The sequence below is a fragment of the Mandrillus leucophaeus genome, unplaced genomic scaffold (genome assembly GCF_000951045.1).
Source record: "Mandrillus leucophaeus isolate KB7577 unplaced genomic scaffold, Mleu.le_1.0 Scaffold187, whole genome shotgun sequence".
Taxonomy (NCBI): Eukaryota; Metazoa; Chordata; class Mammalia; order Primates; family Cercopithecidae; genus Mandrillus; species Mandrillus leucophaeus.
In genome coordinates this window covers 1,971,096-1,986,388 of record NW_012101887.1, presented here as the reverse complement: position 1 = coordinate 1,986,388, position 15,293 = coordinate 1,971,096, and the positions used below count along the sequence as shown (strand labels likewise).

Here is a 15,293-nt window from a genome sequence, read left to right as displayed (position 1 = left end):
TTTCTTTCTTTCTTTCTTTCTTTCTTTCTCTCTTTTCTTTCTTTCTTTCTTTCTTTCTTTCTTTCTTTCTTTTCTTTCTTTCTTTCTCTTTCTTTTTTCTTTGTCTCTCTCTCTCTCTCTCTCCCTCTCTCTTTCTCCTTCCTTCCTATTCTTTTTTTTTTTTAACCAGCATTCATTTTGAACTCTATAGCAGCATTCTCCAGTAGAACTTTATGAAGTGATGGAAATGTTTGACACGTTGCTGTCCAATAAGGGAGCCACATGTGGCTACTGAGCACTTGAAATATGGCTAGTGGAACTGAGGGAGTGAATTTCTTATTTTTATCTTATTTTAATTAATTTAAATAGCTACCATCTTGGTAGCTGCTAAATGTTTCAAGAACATGGTAACATAAACGTTTTTACACCTTTGGTGTAATTGAGTATTCCACAATGCCTTTGGAACATCGATCTTTCCACCATGCTTGGTGCCCTTGGAACAGCTCCCCAGACAGATTAAAGAACAGCACAGATATCTGTATTTAGTGACAGCATTTTTGCAAGACATCCCAGCACCGTTCCCCTGTGTTAACAAATAAAGGGGGTACAAGGAGAAAGGAAGTTTTCTGTTTTGTCTTTAAAGTGTGTGTTTTATCCTGAATACCCTACTTCTTGCTCTACTTTGTGGCTTTTTCCTAGCCAAAACTCACACACGAGTTTCATAGAGCTAGGAGTTGGCTTTTGTTTTTTTGAAAAATAATTCCTTAGATGCTGAGAGCTCAGACTATAAAGTCCAAGTTGGGACCCGTGTTCTTTCCTATTGGTCTGTCAGGTGAAAAACTGCGACTGGCCAGAGCCGGACAGGGGCGGCGGCTAGACCTGCAGAGCCCCTCTTGCTCTCCCAGGCTTGCAAAATGGTTGGAGCGCTTCGGGCAGCCTGCGTCACCAGACGTGGACCGTGTGCCAGCGCTTTGTGCACTGTTAATGGCTGGGTTCATTTTACTTGGCCCCTTGTATTTTCGTGGGTCGCTCTGAGCCCATCCCCAGCTCTTTGGGATCTCATGTCTCCAGCCCAGGATCCCAAAACCAGACCAGTAAGACAACTACCCCGGCACTGCCACCGCCCGTTTCCACAGTCCACCCACAGCCGTTGCGCCCTCCTCCATTCCCCAGAGCCCACCACGCACCCTCTTTACCAACAAACCACCGGACGCTTTTCCCCCAGCCGTGACTTCCCCAACCCCCAACTAAAGTCAAGTCGGCACACCCCCTTTCTTCCCCGTGCCAAACCAGCGTGGCTGCCCAGTCATCGCACCCAGGTCCAGCAGGTCCCCAGGAGAGCCAGAGTCTGCCTCCTGCTCGCCCGTGGCGCACGCACGTGGCGCACTCACCCCCTACTAGCAGCCTCCGAGCTCTAGAAACACTCCAAGGAAGGAACCCCCGCCCCGTCAGCTCCGTCGGCCCGGGAGAAAAGTGGGTGGGGGGAAGCAGAGACGGGCAGAGAAAAGAGTATATAGGTGATGAGAGCAGTGTTGGAGGGGAGGATCGGCAATAATTGGATGGCGTTGCGGCTGTTGCGCCTCTGCTGAACGCCCAGCCAGCGCGGATTCACTTTTCACACAAATCAACCGGAGGGATTGTTGCTGCCTGCAATCAATAACTCAGCGGAGTGAGTTGCTGAAACCAGAGGCGTCCCTCGTCTGGGTCTTTGAGGGCCGCCCGGATTGAGTCCCAGCGCTCTGCTTTCCAAACAAAGAAGTGGGCACCAAAACGCAGGACGAGATTTTTAACCCCCACTTCTACCCCGACCCCGGGTAAACATTTTTTAAAATGAAAAAGCACACACATAGTAAGGTATCTAGAAGAAACAGTTAAAAGGGGAAGTGTGAAAATCCATTCCTTGAATTGAAGGTTTCTGTGATATTTCAAGAAATGGGATAGAATCAATGTTCCGATGAACAACATTGAACAATTTTGTAAGTAAAGGTAAAGTCGCATTAAATTTAGTCATGCATGTGGGTATTTTTGAATCAGCCACACACTTGCAAGCAAATTACTGATCAAGCCTTATTTGGACATACTGATTACAGGAAAAGGAAGAAATGTATCATAATTTGTAGTGTCGTTTTTAAAAATCCTTACCATACCTTCATGTTATTTCATGAAGATTGCATTTCTGTAAGGTGAATAGGCCCTGGGAGATGTGTATTATGATTCTCACTTTAGACTGTAAAATGAAGCGCAACTGGAAGGAAGAGAATTCACCAAATCACTTGGTAGTGACTACAAGACCAAGTCTGGACTCACTCACTGTGGGCCTGAGCCTAAAAAACTAAACTCAACTAACACCCATAAAATAAAACTGGCCAAAATTCTTCATTTCTCTTTGACTCTGAAGCAACTTAAAAATAAACCTCAGAGATGTCAACCCAAATATAGAGGCTTTATAAATGATTCTTCACTATGCAAAGTCCTCTTGCTATTACAAATGGGAAAATAGATATTGACCATCCTGGTCTGAAGTGTCTCAAGGCTGGTTTTCTTTCTGGGACTAGCCTCAGTCTGAAGCCAAGGAAACGTTCATTTGTGTGCACAAAGTCATGGAAAGCTAGGCTAAAACAGAAATCAGAACACAGGAGCATTTGTCTGTGCTCAGTACAGTTAAACACTACTTGGAAGAATAAGGTATTATTGGTAATAGAATTTATAAACCATACTGAATACACATCACTAATTCCAAAGTATTTTAAATTGGCCTTTAGGCAATGCATAAAATAAGCCCTCTCAGCAACCTCAACTGCATTGCAAACATTTCCCAATTTGACAAATTGTGTTAGCTTCGGATATAATGGATTTGACATTCTTCTGTAATTCTCTATCAGATATAAAACTGAAGGTACAGAAATACAGGTAAATATAGACTCCTTAGATATGTGTAAACCCTGTCTTGAAATAACAAATCCTTTGTATATTGCAAATGCTCAATCACAGACAGTCCACATGCTGTATATGCTGCTTGGGTTAATGCTGCACCTAGTGAATTTTTGAAATTTAGATATTTGGCACTCTTTATATTGAAGATTGTTATCACAATAAATGACAATTTCAATAATCTTATATTCAAAACACTTTGGTTTAAAATCGAAGTATTGTTACTTCAGGTTAGAAGTTTTAGAAATAAATCTATTTGAAAGTACTTTCATATCAGCATTAACAAAATACTATATACTTTTTTGCACTTCCACATTTGAAGGTGCCAAAGAAGAGTTGCAAACTGTGAAGTAACTTCTATGAAGAGATGAAGTAAAGAACGGAAGGCAAATGACTGTGGCAGTAAAGAAGTGTATGTGGTGAGTGCTCACATTTGTTTTTATCATTTACCACAGAGTTACCATAAAGGTAGAACTGCCAAACTCCTTGGCCTTAGGTATTTACAGAATAGACGTGTGTAACAATAATAAAGAGTTAAATGACCACAATACACTTTATATTATAAGCAATGACATATCATTTTGCTTAAAGATCATGTCACCTTTCAGGGCCTACTTTTGCAAGTACTGTATCTTAAACAATTAATCTATTTCATGGGAAGTCCTGTGTATCATCAATACTATAATTAGACAAAGATTAAAATATGTAATGCTATTGGAATTTGTGTCTCACTGCTTTTTAGATCTTTCTAAACTACGATGTTCACTTACCATGTTTGTGTTAAAAGTATTCTGACTGAGGAACAAATATTATACAGTTGAATAATCTTAAGGGGTAGATTAATCTATAGCCTTTCTTCATCTCAGGGTGGGTTGCTGTGGCAACCGCCCCAGTTCACTTTAAAATAATTTTTAAAGCTCACTTCAAGAGCTACACCCAGCGTGGGCCAGGCTTAAAAGCAGGCAGACCCAGTGCACAGGGCTTTAGTGGACCGCTGCTTTAATGTAGGGAAGTAGTGAAGAGAGGAGGATGGAGTAAGATGGTATGCAGCTCTGAACAGAAATTGCAATATTAGCTTTCCCTGTAGTTAAAATCCCGAGGAGCATGCTCTCTGTAACTTCTATGACACTTTAATTAAATATATTGCTAAATATAATTATTTTGAGGGAAAAACAAGTGACTCTATATTTACATTCACAATAAAGCATTTACTATTTAATGTAGGAAATGTTTGGTGATTAGAAAAAAAAAAAAAAAAAAAAAAAAGCTAGTACATCAATCCCAGACATAATTTTCTGTTAAAGGAATTGTCACCTATTATTTAACTGGATAGACCCTACCTTCCAATTGGTTTAAAGGGTAGAAATATTTTCTGTTTTCCAATCATAGAACTGGAATAGGTTACAGAACTCATTTAACACATAAGCGAACTGAAGCCTAGAAAGGACAAATCCCTTAGTAAGGCACAAATTTTGAACTAGATAGAGAATCCAGGTCTCCTGACACCTAGTACAAGCTCCTCCCTACATGAGAAAATAGTCTGATCCTGACCAAGTATCATTAGATGGCAAGGATCAGGTTGATTTTAGTTAAAGAAAAAACAAAAACAAAAACAGAAACCAAAAGTCCAGAAGTATTTAAAGAATACAAAGCACATTCTGGATTAACTACTTTGTGGATTACTCATGAATAATTTTAAATCTCAGGCGATTTTCTATTGTATATGTCTTCATATCTCTTCTCTTCTGCTTCAACTCTAAAGGCTCATGGGAAGAAAACTAATGGTAATATTAACTTAGGTCACACATAATTAAGAAGCTAAATCTGCTGAGGGGAAAATCCTATATTTTAAAAGGCCAACAGTGATACATTCCAGATCCAAATTATTTTCAAATTATCCAGTGTGGAGTTATACTTACTTTTGAATGCTTGCAGTATCATTGATAATTATGGGTTTGTTATAATGTTTATTATTAAATAATTAAAATATGAAAAGGTAAAATAAAATAATTTCTTTTTGAAAGAAAATCTAAAACTGAAGTGTACTGTGGTAAACAGAAATACTCTCTATAATTCATCAAAAACAGCAGGGCTGAAATTCATGTTTTGGCTATGTGTTTGCTCATGTCAAATAGACTGTTGTAATTCACTGCATTAATTTTAGGCATTATGGCAATAAACTTAGATGGTCCTTCAAATGCTTTGCTTTTTCAGGACCTTTGTGAATCTTGAAGAAAATTAATTTTATTTTTACCACCATATATAGACGTATCTTAGTATTCAAAATATCTTTGCCCTTTAAATTTTTGGATTTTCAGAGAAGTTGTACTTTGAATGGAAACCTGATATAGATGCTCTCTGCCATATTATTAAAATGAATTCATGGTAATGGAAAACTCACCATTTGAAAAACCGGCAAACAAAATACATTGTAGATACTAATCTGCAAGAAATACTACTATTTCAGATGGTTTTTGCTTTGTGACAGTTTGTGATGCATTCCTATAATAAAAGGGAGGGAATGGTCTTAGTTGTGCTGATAGTCACAATGAGGAGCTGGAAGCTTGAAGATTGTTCAGATCTAGTTGTACTTGCCTATAAAATAAATCTTCCCCTTTTAAGTGAAGCCTTGGGACTGTTCCCTAAATGTTGAGCCCACTCTTCTGAGAGAAGCTACTCACATCAAATACCTCCTACATTGAAGCAGGAGGCTTTTTGAACCATACTGTCCTCTTACATTAAAACACTCGTCTGCAGGCATATTGCTGAACTTAACAGGAAATACAGCTAGTCATTGGGTTAAACTTAGTGCTAAAATGAATTTTCTAAAGTGAGGAAATATCTTCAGTTAGCTAGATATTTCAATATACTCCTATTGTCTACTCTCATACATTCTATGTTCTATGAATTTTCCCTTCTTGCTTTCACAATATTTTTTTAAAAATTAATTTGGTTTAAACATTTTATGTCATCTGTAATTCTACTGGCATGCAATCTTGTCTTTTAATGATTCTATACTAGTTTATGTATTTTATCTTTGGCTTTATTGGGCATAGTATATATTAATAGTTGGTTAGGGCGGGAGGTGCCCAATCTCTAGTAGCCTTTCCTAAATATTAAAGCCTATATATATATATATATATATATGTAAGAAAAAGTGTTTATCATGCTTTAACCTTAACATAAGTATCCTCCCTTATCAGTCTCTATTTCTGCTTCCTGTGCAGCTGAAACTCTTCAGGATAAGTGAAGTCATCAGCTATCGGCTAGGGTAGCCTAATGCATTTGGGAAGTTGGCTTGGTTTACATGTTAATGACCTGGATGAAGTCCAGTAAGGTGTGGAAAAGACAGAGTGGGGGGAGGGGGGGAACTCCGAGGAAGCTGCTGCCTCGGTAAATATTTCCAAACTGATTAGAAAGTTCATGGCTCCGTGATGGAGTCGAGATGTCAAATACTGGTAATTATTTTATTATTTCGTACATTACTAACATTAGAGAAACCTTTCGGCTCGCTTTCTAGCGCTCCAACCTCTTAGGGTGAAAACCGCGACTTCTGGGCGTGCAGGAAAAGCACGCTGGAATCGAGTGCTGCAGACATCCTGGACCGTGGCTTTTACGCGTGAGTAACGGAGGAGCGCACCGACCGGTGGAAGAGAGAAGTGGCTAACGCGTGTCCAAAAGGGGGAAAAGTCACAAGAGCAACTATTAGGGTCGCGCTCCTATTGGTCAGAGGAAAGATTCCGACTTTAGAAGGACTTTCCTGCTGGCTGGCTCGCAGCGTCCCCGGAGAGCGAGCGCGCCGCAGCGGGAGACTAGGTTCTCTTCTAGCGTCCTCCGCGGAGGCGCCGGGAGAGGAGCAGGGAGCCGCAGCTCGCCGTGTTGTCTTCATTTCGTGCAATAAAGAATTGTCATTAGGTTTGCGTATGGCATGTGCTATTACCCCACCGTAAAACTAAAATTAGCAAAATGTCAGGAATGGAAAGATTGATTCACCAAGATGCAATTATCATTTAAAAGTGCTTGATTGAGGTACTGATGTTCAGTGATTTATTCTGCATACCATATACATAATTAAAGTAGTGTAGTGGAGTAATTTATCAATCTAGTTGAGACTGGAGGGGTGAGGAGGGAGCTGCTGTATGTTTGTTTTATTAAAACGCTCCGAGGTCTAGTCCCGCCCCCCTTTTGCAAGAGTGAAACTGATGATTTCTCCAGCTCGCGAGGAGAGTCAACGGTTTGGGATTGTGGGGGAGAGAGAGACGGAGAGAAAAAGGCAGCGCGAAGCAAAGGCAAGGACAAAATTAAATAAAGGGGGGAAAAAAAGAGGCAAAAGACACTTCATCGGACGTGCTGCTTAGAACCCCAACCCTTCGTGCTCAGTCTTCCCTGCCACCCCCGTCTCCCCTCCCAGTATCCTTCCATCCCCCCGCCCCCACCACCCCCAGTCTTTTTTACGCGATGTTTCAAACGCTGTGAGCTGTTCTCCTTTTCCCATTCGTCTTCTGTCACTTCCTTCCTGGACGCAGTTTTCTGGACGAGTCTGGTTACTTTTAATCCGACCGGCCGCTGAGAGCCACTTTCTCCTCCTCCTCCTCCTCCTCCTCTTCCTCCTCGTTCTTCCTCCTCCTCCTCCTCTTCGGAGCGGCCTCGGCGGGCGCGAATGCGCGGCCCCGCGCCCCCCCCCTCGCGCGCGCTCCCCTCGCGCGCGCACACACGCACACACGCACACATCGTCTCCAGCTCTCTGCTCGCTCTGCTCGCAGTCACAGACACTTGAGCACACGCGTACACCCAGACATCTTCGGGCTGCTATTGGATTGACTTTGAAGGTTCTGTGTGGGTCGCCGTGGCTGCATGTTTGAATCAGGTGGAGAAGCACTTCAACGCTGGACGAAGTAAAGATTATTGTTGTTATTTTTTTTTTTTTTCTCTCTCTCTCTCTCTCTCTTAAGAAAGGAAAATATCTCAAGGACTAATCTGATCGGGTCTTCCTTCATGTAAGTACCCCTGACATTTCTCGAGGAAATAGAAAACCCGGGTATTGTCTCTAAAATCTGCATCAATGTATTCCACGGCACTGTGTCTTTCTATCCCTGTGCCTTTTTTGAAGGCTGAAGTTGAGGTTCGTTGTGCATTCTTTTCGTTAGATTCCATGATTTCCTTGTTTGTTGCTAAAAGTAACTTTTTAGATAGTCGTATCCGTTTGCCATCAGCTATTGAAATCACTCCTGACTCGTTCCTGTCACACCAGTGTATTTAAAGTTTCATGAAGTTAGTTCACGTCATTAGCATGTTTGATATGGTGGAGCGTGTGGAGCCTGGTGGATTTTAATGTTTCACAGCATGTTCTGTGACCTTGAAGTAGATGCCTTAAGATTTAGCAGTTAGTTCACTGTGGAAAGATGCTCCCATGAGTCCCCCAAAGACACTGATTTGCCCTGGGTTATGCTTCTGAGCCACTAATTCTTGGGATTAGTTGGAGCTAAAGCATGGCTGTCTGTCAGAGTATACCTTTGTGCATTTCCTTCCCTCACCAAAGTGCTGGCTTGACAGAAGGATTCTTAATTGTTGTGGACAAAAGGTAATATCCCTGCCATGATAGTCTACACATTTCACAATTCACGTTCGATTTCAGCATATAGTTTGCTGTTCAGGTCAAGTCAAATATATAGCCGTTTAAAAGCAAGCAAGATTAAGTCACTTAAATTGCCTTCTCTTTAGACTTGGAATGAAAGTTACCAAACTCAATGATAAAGTTTGGCACAAAGGAAGTATATATAGATGTGACACGTTGTTTATTGTATTATTAAATGTTATAGAAGTATTTACATTTAATGCTAATGTTATCTTCCTTCCCTGAACATGGCTATTGATTTTTAAAGGAAATTTTATGTCTGAATCACTTCTGACTATTCTAAGTCCAGTAGTTATCATTCTTTGGGGAAAGCCTTTTTTTGTCACATTTTAGGAATGCGTGTCTTTTGTATAAAATACTTTATATGTAAATGCTGACAGTATAATAAGTCGAATTGGGCTCTCTGCCAGTTCCTTAACCGGTCCTCAGTGGAGAATTGCTTTGACACAAAGTGCGTTTTACTATTGTGAATCTGAAACTAACTCTAATAGTAACTGTCTTATGAAATGCTTGGGGACTGCATATAATTTCTAAGTGCTATAAAGGAAACTCCAGCCACCTCATTATACCAGTCCAAAAAAAAAAGTGACCAGCCTACTTTCACTGGCACCTTGCAATGGAATTGTGGTTGCAGAGTAAAGATGTTTATGTGGAGTATAATAACTCCAGTCCCTAGAGACTTGGTAGGACATGGAAATGTGACCACCTGTGAACCCCGTTTAACCTCGTATTGCATACCAATTTTAGCTTTAAATAGATCAACAATCTCTAATTTGAAACTAAAACATCTTATTTAATTTAAAAAAATAATGTCAGTTTTGGCTAGTCTTTAAAAACATTCAGTATGTACCAATATGGTATAAGCAGTATTTTTGTTTCTTGATCAGTTTCAATTAAAGATAATGCTGTTAAAAGCCATATTATTGTCTACCAGTGTATGCATGAAATTATTTAAGTTAAAAGAAGTAGTTCTAAAGCAAGACTCAGAACTTGATAGGTAAAATGAGATGTCCCTATCTAACATCCAATTTCAAGAGGAAAGAAATATTTTAAATATCTCATTCAATCTATAGAAAAGTACATTTAGCTGTGTATTCGGCTACTAACTCAATTCTAAAAGTTTTCATTAAAACAGTCTTTAAACATAACATTTGCTTAAAATTTGATTCTCCCGTCAAACAGGCAGTAGGTGGCTGTTATCTGTACTTCAAGTTTTACTAAATTTTATAAAAATCTACTATTTTTATTAATATAATTCACACAACATTGGAATGTTTGACTTTTTTTCAGGCTTAGGAAAGGCAGCATTTTACTTCACTCATTAATTATACCATTTACATCCTGATTGCTGTGCATGTGGAATATATTGAAAGATAATATTAAAGTGTCAGTTTTATTAAATGTTAATTTGTTTTTTATTTCAATAACGAATGAGCAATTTATAATAAAAACAGTTTTCCACCTTTTCTGAGCTATTCATATTTTAAAAGTGTGCAATCACCGATATTAACTTTTCAAGATAGAAGCCCTTTAATACTAGATAACTCCATGAAACTTAGATAACAAGAGGCAACTTGCATCTTTTCTTCTTTGTAAACATGTTCATTTTGCAAAATTTGGGGGAAATAATACCTGAAATTTTTTCCTTGGCCCTAACTTAACGGAATCAATAAATTGCATAACACTGCAAATGTATCTTTCTAATAAATAATTTATTGTATTTAAACTTCTTGTATAAAGAACAGCACTGAATAACTCCTTAGCATATCTTAACATTATCTTTTAAAACTTTCTTCTGTTTATTGAAGTATATTTTGTGGTTTTATTTCTCAACTCTAAAGTGTGGTATAATTTGAGTCTATGAAATCTCAGAAAGTGACAAAAATGGGGAAATAGCTGTGCAGCAATACTTGTGCTACATAACAACAAAGACATAATTATTAAACAGAGAATTCTGGCTTTGGGGACATGATTCGAAGCAACGTAGAAGAATTTAATATGTAATTCATGGTCACAAGATGGACTGTAAAGAGATTATTAATAAAGTTACACTTCTTTTTCAAAAGCTCATCCTCTGAGAAAATGCCACACAAATTAATATCTAAAACTTATCAAAATACACATATTCATTCTATACTAATGTGGTGATTGCCTGGACACGATGAAGTGATTTAATCACTGATGTTTCATCAGTATGCTGCATGTGGAAAGATAGGTAATTAAGATCCCCGTCCTTAGCACTGTACCTTAATCTCATAGGCGCGTGGACTATCTTGCACTCAGTAAAGCTTGACTGTTCACCGAGATCTGTCACCTTTAGGAAATCAAACCAGATTACAGAGGTGATTCACAAAACCAGGAACAACAACAGAGTCTATGCACCTTACAAAAGGCAGATTACATAGTTCACATGTTATTTTGATAGGTCAAAGATAAAAGCTGATTGTTGAGGAATGGCAAGACACTCAATTTCAAATGATTGCTAGATAAGTATACTTTGACCCTGTTGCTTCATCATTATGAACCATTCAAACAATGGAAAATTCAGTTTTCAAATGACAGGCTTTCAGTAGTGAAGTAAGAGAAAACATGTCCTTTTTTATCTATGTCCTCATTGTGTAAATTTTAAGTTCCATCATTTCTTTATGAACAAACATCAAATTGTCTGCTTACACGAAGCAGGTATTGTAAGACTTAAATGCATTAGACATTTTCAGAGGCATTATAAATAGCACAAAACAGAATTTGCCAGAAATAAAACATACACTCATGTTATTGAGTAATTCAGCAGAAAATTCATAATAGTCAATGTCCATTATGCTATTCTGTTGCCAAATATATTCTACATAAAAATGTGTAATTACACAGTTATGAATCCATACATCTGAAATATATCTTCGTAAAAGTTCATTGGTCAAATTATATATATATATATATATATATATATCATGAATGTTATATAAAGGTCATTCTTTACAACAGAATATGATGTTTTGAGGGTTTATTTCAGAGAATAAAGTTTTGGTTTACATAATAACATTTAAAAAATCTTAACTTCTTACACACCCAACTTTACAGTAATTTCTTGCTTCTTCTAAAATTGAAGTCCTTTTTCACCCAACTGATGCCTCCTAGTGTTTCACACAATAAAACACTAATGAGTCATCCATAAATGTAAACATTGCATTTTCATTGCCTACATCATCTGTGATACATAAAATTAATATTTATGTGTTTAATTTTCTGTGCACTATTATAATAAGATAGAAAATTTTAGTGAATGAGATGTTTCTTCTGAGTGGATTTGTGGCACGTACTTGCGGGTTTTCTTTGACCATAACAATATCTTACTAAGTTTTAATAAGTTTATTACCTTGAGTTCCAGTTATATATTCACTCTTATTTCAAGTGAGAAACACAGGCAAATAACAAAGCTTCCATTTTGTAGGCCTGGGAATTAATTATATAGTTGAGTTCATTCTGAAATGCCTGATAAATTGCACAAGGACTATCCATTTCATTTAAACACTAAAATATCTTAAAAGAGATATAATTTTTTTTGCCTGCTGTATCTTTACACTTGCAAATTTCTTTGTAAAAGTGGAATAAAGAAAAAGAATATTTAGAAAAGATAAAATCAAAGATAAATGCAAAATTTTCTATAAATGTGGAGTATATTACTTTATTAGAAAATAACAACAAAAGAAAAACTTGCCTTGGAAGGAAATACATTATTCTACATAATGGGAAGTCCTGTTAGAACATAATATCCAATGACCGGCAGCTTGCCTTAATGAGGTAGAAGTTAGTGGGTACCAACTTTGGTGTGAGTTTTCTGCCATTAGGATGATAAGCGCAGACCTGTGATACTTTTGCACATTTGTGATTTCAAACAGCTCTCTGATTCTACTTGCTAAGTTTCTAAATATTTTTTCTCTACTATAATTATGAAAGAAAGGGGTAATTCCTCTAATAGGTCTTAAATTGAAAGGAGGCAGTCAAAAACTTGTAACATTCATGGGCCTCTTCCTGAGGTGTCATACAACATACATGTACACAAAAACATTCATGAGTTTCTTCTACTAACACAAACATTCTAAGCATCCAAGTGTAGATACTTGATTGAACTTCATTTCTGTTATCTGTGTGTGTGTCATTTAGGTCTCCTGACTCAGAATACACAGCGTATTAACAATATTTGACTGTCACTTAAGATTTTCTAATTTAGTCAATAATACAGTGCTATTACAATTGTTGGACACATTTCAAAGAATGTAAGGGGGTGTGTTCCTTTCGTTCAAGGAAGCAAACATGTAGAAAGGGGTGGACCTTTCCCACAAGAGCCACATTTCTTCCCTTGGAGAATTGAAGCAAATATGCAGTATGTAAGTGAATAGCAGCATGAGAAAGAAAATAATTTGCAATGATCTCCTATAGTTAGTGAGCAAAGAAAATTGTCAATTTTTTTTAAAGCAGCTCTTATTGACAGCCTATCTTACACTGAATATTGAAAAAAGGTATATGAAAGTTTTATAATTTCAGTATGTTTTAACATTCATGCATGAAATAACTGTAAAGTACACTGTAATAATTTTGTTCTTGCTCAAATCAAGAATTTTGTAGTAACCATGTTACTTTACAGACAATATTGAGGCCTAACAAAATAAAGGGTGCTGGAAGCATTCATTCCTTGCCCCTCTCCTTTAAGAATATGAAGATAGCATTGATGTTCTTATGTTATTTTTGTCCGTGTAAGAAAAATAATTAAAGAATGTTCTATGACAAAGAATACCATTGTAAAACTAAGATTATAGAAAAGGCTATTCAATATACTATTATCTCGCATCTCGTTGATACTATTTTAATGTTTACTGCAAAAAATCATATTCTTATTAAATATGGAAATTATGTGATACATGTTATATAAATTCATGGTTTACTTTCAGGTGATATGAGTAACATTTATTTGTCATCACCATAGTTCATTTGCTGTACATTGTCATTTTATTGTGCAAGTTAAATCTTGGTATGTATTTTTAAAATACAGCCAATGTAAACAAAGTTCAAAGCACATGAAGAGAATCTTTCGAGGGCATTGAAAAGGAAATTGATAACATTACAAGCAATAAAAACAGTAAGCCTATTACAGGCAGATTTCTTCAGGAATCATTACTGTTAAATAATGCAGACATTATAGAGACTTTATTAATTCTTAATGCTGAAAATTTGAAATGAATGGAGCAATGTTGTTCCTCCTGCAAGTGTTGAGATTCATGTAGAATGACAGTGCAAGTCCTCAAGCAGTGATTTGAATTAAACACTCAAAACTTGTTTTTAGAGGCTGGAGGAACTATCTGATCTTCAAATTAGTCCCTTTTGAGAACCTGCTTTTTGCAAATAGCATCATGAGCGTGGTGGTCTGGTTTTCCTCTTCTATCTTGTTGTCATAGATAAGATGCACATGAAGAATTCATATAAATTGTTCTCAGATACTATGGATTCCTAGCATATTGTATTTAAAAAGAAGTGGATGTGGTCCTTCGATAGAATGTGAAGTGTTTTTTAAAAAAAACAGCCAAGAACTATCCCCGTCTTTTTCTCACACCTGTGATTCTTTCAGCAAGTTAGAAGGATAGCAAGAGAATGTGCATCCTTCCCCAAACCCCGAAGACAGGCAGCTTTGGCTTAAATATGCTTATTTTCAAAATAAGAAAATAAATTCATTAACGTAAATACGTTGAGACAGACAAAGAAATTTGCCTGCTACTTAATAAACACGCGATTTATACTTTTTGTCTTCTAATTAATTGTTGACCCTGAATAAGGTGCTTACAACCAAGGCATATTATGGAAAACTGGCATTATTGCTTAATGTAACATGAGGGATTGTAATTTCTTTAAAGTAATTTTGAAGATGTGATTATTTAGCAGAAATATTCACTGGAGCATTTTACTTTTAGAAATTATGGTCACACAAGGAAGCCTTTATAGGACCGACTACCTAATTGCAGTCAAAGATCTCTTGAATGAATGAACACACACACAGAGAAGAACACACATTTTAAGAATATAGTGGTCCTATATTTTAAAAAAATTTTGCCACATTTTTTATATCTGAACAGAACGTATGTGTCTGAGCAGATGTTTTAAGTTATATCCTTCATGTAGGTGAGTCTGTAAATGTACCATTTAACTTAAATGGCTTTGTTGGAAGGTAGTTTGAGGAGTTTAAAAAGGAAAGAAAAAAAAAAAAAACTTCCAGTTACTATAGTTTCAGCTCTTTCTTCTTTAAAAACAGTAATTACACTCAGGATAAAGAAAGAAAAATAAACTCTTTTAATTCTTTGTAACATCCACAGTTTTTCAGGTAGAGCTCTGGTATATTTTTATTCCTGAATATGCAGGGCAGGTACTGGAAGCAGAGCTACAAAATGAAAACTTACTGGCTGCAGACCAGATACTGTGCACAGTGCCACATCATAAACTTCCCTTCTTCTGTCTCGGAGTGATTTCAGCCCTAAGTAATGTCCTTTTTTTCCCCCCTGCATAGGGTAAGGAACAGAGGGCCTTCTTCCTGGGAAATAGGGGAAATAGCTTTGGGAAAGGAAAAGCATAATGTTTTCCCTCTTTAACTTGAAAATTCAGCCTCTTAAATTACTAAGACATTAACTGCAAAGTGGATTCAGTATGTTTCCTTTTTATTCCCATATAGCAGTTTAGAATGCATAAAACAATAGGTGTGAGATAG

The 15,293-nt window shown here is 37.2% G+C and overlaps 1 protein-coding gene and 1 long non-coding RNA gene across 6 annotated transcripts in view; one reads left to right on the top strand and one right to left on the bottom strand.

The window, feature by feature from the left end:
* Positions 1-7,519, bottom strand: part of LOC105538208 — a 155,883-nt gene extending 148,364 nt beyond the window's left edge. Inside the window, exon 1 of one of the 2 annotated variants that reach the window (XR_001005858.1) lies at positions 7,366-7,519. This is a non-coding gene — a long non-coding RNA (uncharacterized LOC105538208). Of the gene's footprint in view, positions 1-1,370; positions 1,537-7,365 lie in introns of those variants that run through there. The other variant, XR_001005859.1, reaches the window with a different exon arrangement.
* The window catches only part of MEF2C (myocyte enhancer factor 2C), a 183,425-nt gene that overhangs the window by 14,199 nt on the left and 153,933 nt on the right, over positions 1-15,293 (top strand). For 2 of the 4 annotated variants that reach the window (XM_011978009.1, XM_011978006.1), the window contains exon 2: positions 3,233-3,329. The gene's annotated coding sequence lies outside the window, so the exon portion shown is untranslated. Of the gene's footprint in view, positions 1-3,232; positions 3,330-7,016; positions 7,908-15,293 lie in introns of those variants that run through there. The other 2 variants (XM_011978008.1, XM_011978007.1) reach the window with 1 other exon arrangement.